The sequence below is a fragment of the Sturnus vulgaris genome, chromosome 1 (genome assembly GCF_052056855.1).
Source record: "Sturnus vulgaris isolate bStuVul1 chromosome 1, bStuVul1.hap1, whole genome shotgun sequence".
NCBI classification, from domain to species: domain Eukaryota; kingdom Metazoa; phylum Chordata; class Aves; order Passeriformes; family Sturnidae; genus Sturnus; species Sturnus vulgaris.
The window spans coordinates 12,810,925-12,825,761 of NC_142243.1; the positions used below are offsets into that span (position 1 = coordinate 12,810,925).

At 36.1% G+C, this 14,837-nt stretch overlaps 1 long non-coding RNA gene across 1 annotated transcript; it reads right to left on the bottom strand.

Moving 5' to 3' along the window:
- Window positions 1-5,127: 5,127 nt before the first annotated feature.
- LOC106861947 (uncharacterized) lies at window positions 5,128-11,744 on the bottom strand. The gene is made up of 3 exons (XR_001404139.2): window positions 11,718-11,744; window positions 9,384-11,192; window positions 5,128-5,443 (listed from the first exon to the last, which is right to left on the bottom strand). It is a non-coding gene; the product is annotated as an uncharacterized LOC106861947 (long non-coding RNA).
- Window positions 11,745-14,837: the final 3,093 nt, after the last annotated feature.

Here is a 14,837-nt window from a genome sequence, read left to right on the forward strand (position 1 = left end):
GTTAAAAAAACTTTAAAACTCATATTTCCTTTCTTTCTCTTGCACTCCCCGGAATATAAGAACAGCTGCATTAAGTCAGACTAAAGGTTCATATAGCTCAGTTCTCTGTCTCTCTGACAGTGGCTAGTAGCAGATGTTTAGGGAGAACATGTAAAATATAGGGCAGACACACCATAACATTCCCAGATATACCTCCCAGCTTCTGTCAGCAATTTCTTGAGTCTAACCTAAAGACCACCAAACTGCATATATAATTAGATGGTATATTCCCCATGTGCATTACTTTGCATCTATCAACATGGATTTTGTCTGCCCAGCCAGTCAGTATAATCAAATAATCCTGTAGATCTTTAGACTCCTTTTTTTGTTTATGACTCAGAAAAATTTTATATCATAGTCAGTTCTTGTCAAGCCATACTTCATCCCTTTTCCACACTTTATTTAGTAATGCCTTAAGTGGCACAAATTCTGGAACAAGTTTCTGTGACATCCAAACACTAATCCCATGCCATTCTAAAAAATTATCATTTATACTTCTTAACTTTTTTGATAATATTCATCCCATGATAGCTTTATTTCATTTAGAAGTTTTGATAAGGACTGCTGAAAAAGTTAGGATTTTCTGTATCCACATGATCCTTTACTGCTTCAGAGAACTCAAATGGATTTATGGGGAGATATTTAATTATTCCAAAGGTCCTTCCCACTGGTGTGTGTACTCATTTGCAGGCCTTTTTTTTGTTTACACTGGATTTCCTATTACAAAAAAACAATTAATGAAAACTCTCTGGAATTAATTTCAGACATTGGTGCCATGTTTCATTCTTTATGTGAGTTTCTTTTGAGGTTGTGAATAAACAACTATGACAATTTGCTACCACTGTTTACACTATGGAACAGTGGTCTATAATGAAACATCTGTTAATACGAGATTTTCAACCATCTTCCCCAAGTAATCCTGCATAAAAGATCTCCCTTGCATGTGATCAATCTCCTGTCCTCCTCTAGCCCACAGAGAGTGAGGACCTGGGCTGCCCACATGCCTCCACCTGAGGATTTCTCAAAGCAGAATAAAGCAGTGACTTGGTTGTGCCCTGTGAACTTCTATGATCTATTGCATTTCCAAAGTTACCACTGGGGACCAATTTAGGAGCACTAAGCTCTGAAGGGTATTAAAAAGCTGTTTAATGTCATTCTGAAATACACACTCTGTGATTTTAAAGTCAATTGCAAATTAAACACAACTTTTCCAAATTCTGTCTAATTAGGGGATCAAAAACCAGGGATATCAGTTCTCTAAGCTGCAAATAGTGTTCCTAAACCAGCAGCTGCTATTTATAGTCTTTTCACATTGCAAAATGGCTCCAGCCATTTGATTCAAGAAATACCTGCAGAACTGTTTTGTGTTTGAAAGCAGCTGGAGGGTGAAAGAGTCTTTGGTTTGAGCATGGCTGACCTGTTTAATTCTGCTCCCTGAACCAGTCTAAAGTACTACCAATTCACACTTTTTTGATACAGCCTCCGGACACTCATAATAAGGCATATGCCAAACAAAAGGACTCCCTTTGGCATTTCTTGCAGGGGACACAAGACCTGAGTGTAAGAAATAAAGGGGATATTTTATTCAGACTACTGAACAGAGGCACTACCTACACTTCTCCTTGGTTCTTTCATTTCTAGACCAAGCAACACTGACTACACTGTACTAGTGAGCTGATGCTTGCTCTTCACTTTAATGCATTAGCTTTTCAAAACTGGATTCATGCACATGGATGACCCCCTCAACCAGCATAGAAAAATAAATTATTATTTAGAACCTCATGTCAGCGAATCCCATTAAAATTCTTACTCTATGATTTAATATTTTCAGCTTACTTTATATACCCTCATGTTGAAAAGCATGCTTGTAGGCAGAAACTGTCTAGGCAAAGCTGGTTGTTTCAAAAAGTCAACAGAGATATGAAGCAGCTGAAACTCTTGATTTAAGGAGCATATGATTATTTTTGGCAAGTAAATAATAAATTAAGCTTTTAGGCAGAAATGGGGGCAGCTGTGACAGGTTTTAAATTAAGAAGAGAAACACCCATATGTGCTACATCTCACATGTACAACACATTCTATTACTATGAGAAATCCACTAAAATAAGTAGCTATTGAATCTATGAAGTCTGAAAGTTCAAAATAGGAATCAGGCACCTATTTATTAGGCTGTCAGCAAGGTGGATAACAGTACTTCAGCACCTTCAATCTGCAAGCACACTGAAAATTACATCAGTCCTTGCAACATTTAGCTCTGAGTACACACAGTTTGCAGCTAAGTCCTGGGTTTTGCTCAGCTATCACGTCTAACCCAGATCCTCAGTCTTTGATCACACCTATCAGACCCAGACTTTGTACAGTAAACACAGAGGTAGTCATGAATTTTTATTCCACACCAGTGTTATTAGGGCATTCAGCAGAAAACTGCAACATCAATCTGATCCTTGTTTTAAATCAGATAAAACTTCAAAAACCTCTGTCCCTTTACAGGTGGAGAATGGTGGCAGTGCTTAGACATGGATGGGCAAGAGAAGAGCCTCCACTGTGTTGTTGAGAAGGAGTCCTTAAATTCACCAGAGGAATGGGGAAAGATAAAATTGCAATCTGACAAGGAAATCACAAAAATCTCCACAGATTCTGAAAGATACTTGGTAGGTAATTAGCACACTGTGAAAAATTACTATTACCCTTAGCTATGAGATGTTATTTGAGTGGTTCATTTCACTATCTTTACCTGGCTATGAAAAAAAAATCTAAATTACCTAATTCTATATGCATGATCTCTGAGATGGACATAAAGCACAAGTTATTTTCCCAGTCTAATCTCAGCCGTGTGCCAAAAAAAAAGAGGGATGGAACAGCAAATACTGCATCATTTCTGAACCTAATTTGAGTGAGGAACAAAAAAACTTTTGCACATAAAATCTAAAACTTTTTTTTCTCAAAATATTGATTAATTAAATACAATTACTTGATTTACTTGCTGAGGTTCCTAAACTTTTATCAGCATTATAAATGTCCCTGTGCCTACAGTATAAAATTAACAGTCAGAATGTGCTTACTCCAAATGATTATCTGCTCTGAAATTGTTATGTTTATATGTTACAAGCTGCAACTGTCAAAATACTGAGTTGGTGGAAGTTTCAACAGAAGTTTTGCAGGCATTTATGCTACGATTCACTGCTTAACTATTTGAGAAACAGATTCAGCAACAAAAAGTCAGAGAGCAGTCCAGGAGTTAGCCCAGTTAGCCCCTGCCATACATTCCTCTCACTTGAGAAACATTTCATGGACTTTATGCAGCAAACACACACCCAACCCATCTGTGCTCCTGGCCCCTGTGGGGAACAGCACCTGTGGATCAGCCGCAATGACCAGGGAAGGTTTGCACTGCCACCCAACCCCTGTGCCAAGATCTGGGCTCCATCCCTGCTGGCACAGCTCCTGCTGCCTTCCAGCCCCACCAGCACTGCCCACACTGCTGCAGGCAGAATCCAGCTGACACTGGGATGCTCTGCCCAGTGTCTGCCTTCAGCATCTTCCCAGGGCTACCGAGGAAATTCACAGCTCCATGGGTCTGCACTGGGTCTCACATGGGCATGGGTGTGTACATGGGGGATGGAGGAGCTAATCAGGAGCTGGAATTCACACAGCACAGCAACAGACACATTACAGGATTTCCCAGGCTTACGGATCTAAGTGTCAAATTTGAGAGTCATTTTATAAGGCTTTAGATGTCACATCTCTTTGATATTAAATATCCAATAATTTGATTATCTAGTAGCTCAAACAGGTGGTACCATACAACTGCACAGCTCTTCAAAATAACTTTGCAGCACAAAGGTTAAAACAGATTCCACTCAACTCCACTTACCTTTCCGTGAAACACAGCAAATTCAGAGGAGCTGCAACACGCATTAATGAGCACTCAATACATTGACCTTCCTTTAAGATTAGTCATTTTAAAATAAATACTTGAGAATTATTTACATTGCATTTTTTTCAGATCAATGAAAATAAAAAACTAAATATTCATACATTCCATCTCCATTTTTCATGGAATACTACCAACCTTCATTTTCACTGCTTCTTTAATGCTGGCAAGGAGAAATTAATTGCATTAATTCCTTAATTTTTCTATGAGGATTCCAACTTTGATTTTTAAGATATGGCAGTTTCCTAATTAATTTTGTTTGAGGACTTTCTTCCCTGAAAAGAAACTTCAGGCAAGGTTATATGTAACTACATATTTTGCCTTGGTTTGAAAACCTTATACCGCTATTTTTTTTTAGCACTATCAAAGTAATTAACAAAGTCAAAAAGTCTCTCATGTCATCATGTTTCAGCCATTCTAAAGCCTTCTGCTTTAATCTCCACTCTCTGGCACAGAAGTGGCACTTAGCTTACCTAAATGAAATAAATTAGTACAGGAAAAATTCGATCCATGATGTACTTCATTCTGTAGTCTTACCCACTTTCAGGACACTTCATGTACCTCTCCCAAGATAAACGTAGCTATGCTCTATACAGCTGCACAAATGTTAAAATAAAGTCAGGCAGAAAAACCTGGCTTTTTGCCAGTTTCAAAAGGCACAGAAATATGTTATTCTCATCCACTCCAGGTTTACAAATTTTGCTGTGAGCAAAACACATTTTTGCTGTATCCTTCCCTAAGTAATTTTCCCAGGGTAGAATATGATTCTTCCTTGAAGAATTTTGCTTTGCAAAAAGAAACTGCTAGAACTTTTTTCCTTATTAAAAGCAGTTTTCTGGAGTACCTTACAATGAAACACCTCTCCTAACCACCTAATTATTCCAGCATCTGTAGAAATCAGAGACAGGTAGTGGCAAAATAACAGTTCTAAATTCTTCCCTAAAGGTTTCTTTCCTCTCCACTTCCCCAGCCTACTGGAGCTCGTGTTAGCCAAGTTGCTCAGAGACATCCACTTGAGGATGCCAGAAAATTCTTCATTTTGGACTAGAACTGAGTGAAAAAAATCATCATTCTTTTTGGTGAGATTTAATAATTCTCAAACCATCTTTCTCAAGGAAAATATATTTATTGGCATTGCACAGTGTGAGCTATTATGTTATTCTTTAGCAACACTGAATCAAGCTGTGTCTGGGGGAAAAAAAAAAAAAGAAATAAAACCCCTTCTGTCTCTCAACTGCTAATTCAGTGCAAGAGGGGCACCTCCTGGAGCAGGCCAGATGTATGCCATTCCTTACACAACATTATGAGCAGGTGCTTTTCCCAGTCCTAAGTGAATGCCATAAGCCCCTCCTTCACGATGCTGAGGGACATCCACACTGCAAGTCGTGTAGCTGTCTTCAAGATTCACAGTTAATATCATTCCAGAAGCAGGGGTATGGCAGCACAGAGCACAATATAGGCAACAAAAGGCTGTAGAATAGAAGCATGAAGAAATAAAGTAAATATTCGATAATTAGCCCAGAGTTCTTTTAGATGCTATGGCCAAAGTGTTACTGAGCCTTAGGCTAAGTTGTTTAAAGCTGCTAAGGAATTTCTTGTAGTCCACATCCTTAACATTCCTCAAAAGCTCTTTTTCCTTTCTGTTCCACCCTGACTGGATGCTGATCCAACAAGACACTGCTGATTTATTTCTTGGATGAAGCTGGCAAAACCGTGTATGTCCAGTGGCTTGATTCATCTTCTATGGCTCTTTCATTCCATGCCAATGAGAAAGGGTTTTTTTATTCCCTGACTGACATGCTGTAAGATTTGCTTTCTTCGTTTATTTTTGTTTAAATTATGCAAATTCGATGCAATCAGATCTCATTATTGTTATCTAAATTGCTTACCAATATGCCATATTTTACTGAGTATAATGCACTTTACACAGGCAGAAAGAGCAGAGAGTGATAGGGCTCACATTCATCTGTTATAGCTGTTATGGGGGCTGGACTTGGTAAACCAGCAGCTTGAGCTTTATATTAAATAAGATGCTTTTCTATGCAGTCTCTGTACATAGACTCAAAAATCTAACATTTGAGAGGTAAACAAAATGCAAAAACCGTTCTCAACAGAGCCAAGATGGGAAGTTTACTGGATTAAAAAAAATTAATCAATTACTTTTTCCCAAGTGGTCACTGAAAGACAGCACATGTTAAAGCATTACATCAAATGAATAAACATAAGGAAAGTATAGTTGAAAGAAGAGTTGAAGACCAGAGCTCCAAAGCTGACATTTACTCTTGGTTGTCATAAAAACAATCAGTGGTGGTTAAGGGGGTTGAACTGCTAGAAGAGAGCCGAAAGCTGAGCTGTATTTTCTGCTTAGGCACTGGTCTTGCAGCCTCTAGAATTTGGGTTTAGTGTCTTCTTTGTGAGTTTTGGATCTTCTAAGGGCTATTTTACTTGTTTTTACCTCCAACATATTATTTCGAAGGCTTGACCCCAGGCATACAACTAAATGTGTCTGTACATTCCCAAATATGATGGCTCTTAATCTTAAAATTAACCCGAGGCACCAGAACAGCAGGCATGCATCTGTACAGTTCGATTGGCAAGGTTAGGAGGTAGAGACCATTACATTTCACACGCTGAAGAGGCAGAGTGGGATATTTCAGCCGTGCTCAATGGTGAGTTGGACAAACCCCACTGACTTCAGCCTGACTTTGCACTTTCCTAGGAGGCCCCACACAAGCATGAAACAGTACCAGAGCTAAAGTTTAAAACTTGTGGTTGACAAAGATGTTTTTTTATTTTCATATAATGGGAAACCTGACATGTCTTACATGCAAAGTGAATGCCAGAAGAAAATCCTTTAAGACACTGTGCTGAAAATTTCAGTCAAATATACTTTGGCAAACTAGACATGCACTCTATACATTCTCTATGAACTTTCCCCTGGTGAAAAAAGGTCATGCCTTCCAGCTATTTCAGAAATGAAAATACCCCACACAGGTTATATTAAAACATGTGAAAGTATATAAAATATATACACAGTCAAATGCAAAGTCTAGAGTCAAATGTAGCATTGAGGTTGCTCAATCAACCACACAGGTCAGGAAATTCCAAAAGTTAATGGTCCATAGTCTTCTCTTGTATAACTCCACTGAAATTATTTTGCATTCCCAAAACTCACTGGCATAGAAACCTATGAAGAATTTCCATTCATTTCAGTTTATTAATGTTTTTTACTTAATTCATGGTGGAGACTAGTAGAAGATTCTATCTGGACACATTAACATTATGATAAAACTGAATTAATTTCATCTTTGCATGAGAAACCTGAAGTCAAGACCAAGTGGTCCAAAGACCAATTTAGTACTTAACAGCTTAGGAGTTAATTTCCCATCTCTCTTACAGATTCTCAAGTGACCACTGGAAAATCTCCTAAATCTCCATGCAATACTAATTCATTCCCATATTAGTATATTTAATATAGAATAACTTCATTTCAGCTTGATCTACTTTATCTTCTTCTGCAAGAACAATTAAATAAGCCAATTTTGAAGCTGGCATCAGTCATATTTTTTGTTCATTAGAACATTTATTTTGAAATCATATCAAAACGAGCATATCTTTCCCACACTGTCATAAGTAGCCCTTATAATGCTTTATGAAAACTCAAAACAGACTCACTAGTCATAGAAAACATCAACATGAAAGGACTTTTAGAGAGGCAAGCCTCACTCAAATAAGATTGGAACTGAAGCTTAAACATATGAAGGAAATTTGGACAATTATCCCATTGACTTTCCCATTGTCAGAATTTCACTTAGCACTTGTGTCATGTTAGCTGTCACTGCTACATTGCACATTTTTTCTGGAAGAAATGTACATAATTTTCCCAAAAATATTGAAAATTTTCATAGTTTCATTGATTTATTTTCAGAAAATAAGATATTAATATAGCCTTTCTCTTGTAGCTAAGTTCCTACCACTTGGTTCTCTTACAGTCAGTCAAAGAGTGAATGAGGAATGCTTCATGTTTTTAAATTTTTCTTTAAATTTGAAATATATTTTAAAGTAATAATATATAAAATATGTTTTTATGTATTTGGAAAATACCTTTTATTTTTCCTTTAACCTAACTTATCAGTGAAAAAAAAAGCAGATCAACTCTATTTCAACAAGTAATTACCTAAATTACTAAGAAATACTCCTCTAAAATTGCAAATTTGTAGTGTTTGCTTAGAGAAATTAAGCTGAAACATACTGGCAGCATGAAAACACTATAAGCACTGTTTATTTATATCACAAATTGTCCTTGCATTTTTATTATTATGTTGATGTGTCTTGTTGATTAAATATTTCATATACCTTCAAGTATTTATTTACCTCTTTTAGAAGGTAATATATACATGTGGACTTCTCCTAGTAGACTCTTATTTTTTGAAAATGCAGAATACATTTCCTGTATTTAAAAATCTCATGATGCCTTTCATATGTACTTACAGATTCATTCAGTTGTATGGAAATATTTTGAAGTGGATGTATTTGTACTGGTGGTGGTTTCACAGGTGTTTAAAAATATGCCATCTGACTGTCCTCTAAAATATGGCAAAACTTTGATATCATAATAACATTATATATTTAGATAGCCCAAATACACATTGACATTCCTCTTTGGGAAGTATGTGAGATCCAGTTATAGATGCTCAGTTTTCATTTTCTGATTATATTTCAATTTAAGCCTAAATACAGAATTTAAAAATATGTAAAAGAAACGGAAAAAAGCTCATTGAAATTTCTCAGCCTTGAAATGTGAAGTTTTAGAGATGTTAGATTTCATATTCTGTTTGTTCTCAAAGATATATTTTTGTCTTTAGAATTGTTAGTATATGGCTAAATAAATGTGAAAAGCATTTGCAAGGCTGTCATGTTTTAAAAATATCTGGTTAACCTCTGTTTTACGTAAAAATAACTGGTGAAAAATTCTGTCCCCCAATGAATGAATAAAATAGTACTGATTTGTCTGGAATTTCATGTATGCACTGAAATTCAGAAATAAAATCAAGAATGAAAACTGGTGCTCTGCAGATCCAAGTGCCCTAAGAAAATGCTACCAATCCAAAGAATGCTCCTGCATGCTACATTTTATACACTAATATCTCATTTAGCAGGCAAATGTGAAAAAGCACATGTAGCCAGGAAACATCCTAACAGTACAGGGGGATGGGAAAGAGCCCACATGTTTTAAGTGAGGCCAATATTCATTTGTGCTCAAAATTAAAAACTATACTCAAGAAAATAAATGTTTATCACTAACTAAATAAACTTTGTAAGAGTTAAGCCCTTCCTCATCTGTAAAAATTAGCTATAAGTATCATCATTACTTAGTTTTAAAATCATCTATTATGAAAAACATTTTTACCTTGACCTGTTATTTTCTATTTCCTGTGGTGTCCCCTGGGTTTGGTACAGATGTCCTTGGACTGTCCCATTGGCGAGTACCACTGCTAACAGGAGTTTGCTGCTGCTGCTTCTACAAAGAGTGGCAGCTAGGAAGGAACAAGATCTCCTCATTCCCGAGCCCACAGCTGTCCAAAAGTTCTCCCTCCCTCCACAACTTGCAGTGGGCTGAGAAAAGATTAAACAGCAAAGTCACCTACAGTGTTGGGAACAAGGACCAGAAGTTCAGAAATCTTTCCCAAGAAAGTGGTGACCTGAGTGACAGAGAGATATCAGCAGTCATTGCACACAAACCTCAGTGAAATGCAGGGATTCAGGGTCCCTGGAAATTCCTTAAAACAGAGGGATAAAACTGCTCATGTTACATGTAAATCGCAAATAAGAAAGCTCCAAATTGCCTGGAGATTGGAAAAGTGACAAGTGCCTGGCCATTCCTGACAGATTCAGCTGTATCAGTGCTAGAGAAAATGTTTCAGCTTCCCAGATTTTCTCAGCTAAAACTACAATCAAAACAGAAATGAAAATGCATAGTTACCAAGATGACAGTTATTTAGACCCCAAAACTGACTTCTTTTGAATTAAAAATTATTTCTGAGAAATAACAAGTCCTCATACTTGTTCAACAGTTTTAATTTTAAAAAAAGTAACAGCATTCAAAAATTATGACATTCTCTTAGCATGGCTTTTCATTTGATAATTTTTGTGTTTCCTTAATTATGCAATATGTGGCAGACCCTTGGATGTTCCCAAGAGGTTATAATATACCATCTCTTAGAAACAAACACTTTAATTGGGTCCATAGTTCTGGCTTTTACAAGGCGTCTTATCAGCTCCTAAGGCAGATGAATTCAGGTTTGTATACCACATGTTAGAGTACAAATATGAATGTTTTAGTGAAGGGTATTTATAAAGGCCATCCTTGGCCTCAGGGCTTAACTTCTTTATGCAATATCTCCTGCTTTGAAACACCCTCTGCCCAAGCTTCTCTTGCTACCAAGCACAGGGACAGTTCCAGACCAAAAAAAATGATAAATTAGCCATTGTGAACACCCCACTTCTATACATGTAGGATTTTTTTCATTAAGAGATTAAAGTGCAGGTAGATTATAAATTTTTATATGCTCACAGACTAATGTCTTCATGCTGTCACCAGACCCTTCTGCAGCTTGTGCTTCTCTCACTAAGATCAGTGCAAGTCCCACAAAACCTATGTGTACCAATGAGTTCTGGCTGGATCCAAACCCCAGAAAAACAAAGCTTTCTTGAAGCCTACAGGATTAACAAATACTACAAAACTAAAGTAAACCACAGAAAATGAAATGCACAGTGTACAGATCCAGAGTGCTCCAAGAGATCACTCCCAAGCATAGAGGGTGGACAGAGCTCAGCAGCATCTCGTGATGTGATAGAAATGTTCCAGCATTCACATTTTGCACACGTTCCAGCATTCACATTATGCAAGTATTCCATAGTGAGAGTTATGTTCTCTGAAGCATGAATATAAAATAAAGAAGCTTTCAGTGGAAAATATGTATGCTTTCATCAGTATTTTTCATTTAAATGTTCTTGCATGCTAATCAGAGCCACCATTTAGAACACAAACTCACGCTTCTCTTGGATCTCAGTTCATTAACTGCTGCACAGAAAGGGCTGTGGACGCCAGGAGAAGCATCAGTCCAGAAATTGCTCCACATGGGAAAAACTCTGACCTTCTGCTTGGCTTCCAGAGTTTTATAGCGGTGGGCATCTCAAAATTTGTGGGTGATAAAGTCTGAGAGAAAGACCAATATTTAGGTTAGCAGACAGCTCTCCAGACTTAGCCAGCCAGCCAGCCAGCCCTGCTAGAAAGCAGCTTCACATCAAATGAAGAGCAATTGATATTACAAACACAAAAGCAATGAATTTAGTCTAGGAACCATCCAAAGCAATGCTCAAATGCCTCCTTGAGAGGCAATGGGAATATCTGTATGGACATAAACCACAATACACTCTGTCAGAAGTATGGCATCTCAGGATAGGAAGAGATGTATGCAAGAGTCTAGACCCCATTTACAAACTTCTAAAATATAAAAGCCACAAAACTTTTTGTAATATCACAATTCCCTTATTTTTTTGTCATGTAAGTCAATATTATCTGCAGCAAAATTGCTAAAAATCATCTAATATCGTTCAACATCTGTTGGATTTTCACATGATAAAATAATCTCAGTCCATATATTTTTCAAATTACTGGATAAGGCACACTCAATTTTCTCTAGCACATCAGTAGTGCCTAGAAGAGGGAATTTTTTTTTACCTTTTAGAAAGTTCATGTGAGTAGAAGTGTATCATGCTGCCTTGTAATTCCTGCGAAGAGGATTAAGAAAAAAGAAGATTCCCCAGAAATGCCCAGAGATACAAGGCAATCTGGCAGCCTTACTCACAGGCTACCCATGGAGTAAAGGATCACTTAAAACAAGTACAGTTTGTAGGTTCCAGATTTACAAACCTGATGAAAAATTAGGTCCTTTTATTTGCCTTTTCTGAAATGTAAAACAATAAATAGTAGAAGAAAAGATTTCAAGAAGATTTTTCTTGTTTGTTTCACATTATTAATTAACAGCAGATGTTAATTTTCTATATTTTGTTTTTTAAGACTGTGGAGTCCTAGACTCATATGAGCTATGACTTCTGGCTAAGCTTGATTAACTTCCCAATTTCTACTATGTTCATTCTTGCTGTCATTTTGAAATCCAATTTTCAAGGGGATGCCAAGTCCTTGATGAAAACAGTCTTTTATTACATCCTAACCAATGGATTAGAATTAGATTGGACTCATATGGGACTAATCAATCACAGTTTACATTTAGGCCATTCAGCACATTTAATATGCACTTACACATACAATGTATACAAAGATATATACTATTGAAAGCATTGTTTTGACACAATTGAAGAAAATACAGATTCAAAGTATTCTAGGTCGTTTGGACACATCTTTCTTCCATTAATTTTAATGGAAGAAATGGACCAGGTTCATGCTTGGCTTGCAGTGATACAATTTCACAGAAGTTGGTTGGACAATACGGATTTACTTTTGCTAAGAATAAGGGTGTAGATCTCCCAAAAGAGAATCAGTTAGTGAAATATAATGATACTGTGCCAGAAAAATTCAAAAGTATTCTCATTTGGCAAAGATATATTGATTAAAACCCCTGAGCTCCATCCTTCCTTTCCAATATTTCATTCTTACTGATTTTAACATGTATGAACACAAAATACTTAAGTCTCTTTAAACATTAAAAAAGTTTCATAAATAAGGGCTCCTAGATAAGCAATTTGTGGGTTAACCTCTTAAAAGATTTCTGAGAATACTGGTGTCCTCAGAAAATACTACTGCACTTCCTCAGAAATGTGTTAATTTTGGTAGCATTTTGTTTCAACAAAATATCCAAGCAAATATGGTTCAGTTATAGCAAATCATACCAACACTGTAAGAATGCTAAATTACGTTTTATTTACCTTATATTTAACACATTATAAAATACTCTACAGCATAAAAGAAAGAAAGAAAATCAAGACCAAAAAAAAGTCTTGATTAACTAAGACATATTTTTAATGCATTTTTCCATATATATAATTGTACTGCAGTATAAGGTATTTCTTAAGATTCATTGTTCTTAACGTTAGTTGGAATTGATTTCAAATTATTTCACCATTAAAGGTTTAGATTTACTAACTAACTAGATAATTCATTTTACTGCACTACACAAATATAATACAAAATTATTAGCTCATGTAAGTATAATTTTATGAGATGATACAAGATATCAAAAAGTCTGTGTTCTATTTATTTTCTCTAAATTTTTGTCTTCAGAGAAGATGATTTTAAATGCAAGCAAGCCTACGGTGAATCCAATCTAACTAGCAATAAAATAATCCGGTTTTGTCACATTTTTCTCTTTTTTATCCTTAAATAACATGTTTTTTAAAAAATATATATATTAAAAAATTAAAAAAAAAAAAACAAACAGACTTTCTTGTCAGGAGAGTTTCTCAAATTACATGATTCTCCAAGAGTGAATTACAGGGATACAAGCCAATAAAAGTTTTATAACTCCTTCACCGTATCAAAAACATGATGAGAAAATTTCTGAGAAAAGGAGAAAAATACTTACTCTCTGTTAGATCTGGGCTGTGGGAAATGCTGAATTAAGCCTTCCATGATGTCATGTAGGCACAGTTCAATAAGAAGAACCACAAATACCTGTATATTAAAAATATAGTACAACTTAAAACCAGAAAAAACCTCTTTCTATGGAAAACCAACCATCATTTCCTCATTACCACTCTGTGCTCTCTGCTTCTTGGCTTTTTCTTTCAGAATCCCACCCAATCAGGAATATTTCAAGTCCAATATTGGCTTTTTGTTTCACTGAGGGACAATAGTCTTTCCAGTGGAAGTTATTTTGAGCACTGCCGGGTGTAGCTTTGCCAAACCTTTATACAGCTCAGTTTTCTGCTTTTTTACACTTGTGAACTGGCTATTGGGTTAACATATAAAGTGTCCCAGGTCATGTTATAGTTCTAAGTCCATGATACTAATGTACACATATGTTAATATACAAAGGACGTGCTATATGTGTTTCTAACCTGCTGCAAGATTAAATTACTATTCTGGAATACCTCGAATATTTTTCCTGCCTGTGAAGGTTAACTCAGAAAAATACACCAAAGATTCCCATGTCTTCCTACAATGACATTATGGTGGTTCATTTTGAGTGCTAATGGCAGGATGGTGCTGCTATTTTCAAAAAAAAATTGCACGGCAACACAGAATTATAGAACAAATAATTTCAAAAATAACCTTAACAGGGCATCTGGTCTAATTCCTGCTGAAAATAGGGCCCACTGTAAATGTCTTTTACAGAACTGAGTCCTATTGAGCAGCTTGCTATTCCTTTTTAGCTTTTTTGTAAAATAATACAGGCCCTGGACATTGATCATCTATTAGACAATTCATCTGCTCAAAAGGATTCTTATGAGTATGATGGGTTCAGCATCAGTAAAAGATTTAATAGCTGAAGTGTTCACCACACCCCCCACATTTCAGTCTCACTAAGTGGTCACTCCTACATATTTGTTGTTCTGTGGACCGTAAAAATCTACAGACATCTGGGTGCTGATGTGTTACAGGTTTCAAAAATGTTTAATGTGTGGAACTGTTGATTTGTTGGGGTTTTTTTAACAATTTTTGTTGTGCTTCCAGCAATAGCGTAGGGATAATCTTTCTGAATATTGAGTCTGATTATATTGAGTAAAGGCTGACTTTTTTAACAAATAAAAGTATAAATATAGAGCTGTGTGTAGGCTAATCTGGAGACAAGAAGTATTATTTAATTGGTTTGTGCTGATAGCTTGGTATTTTTTATATTTA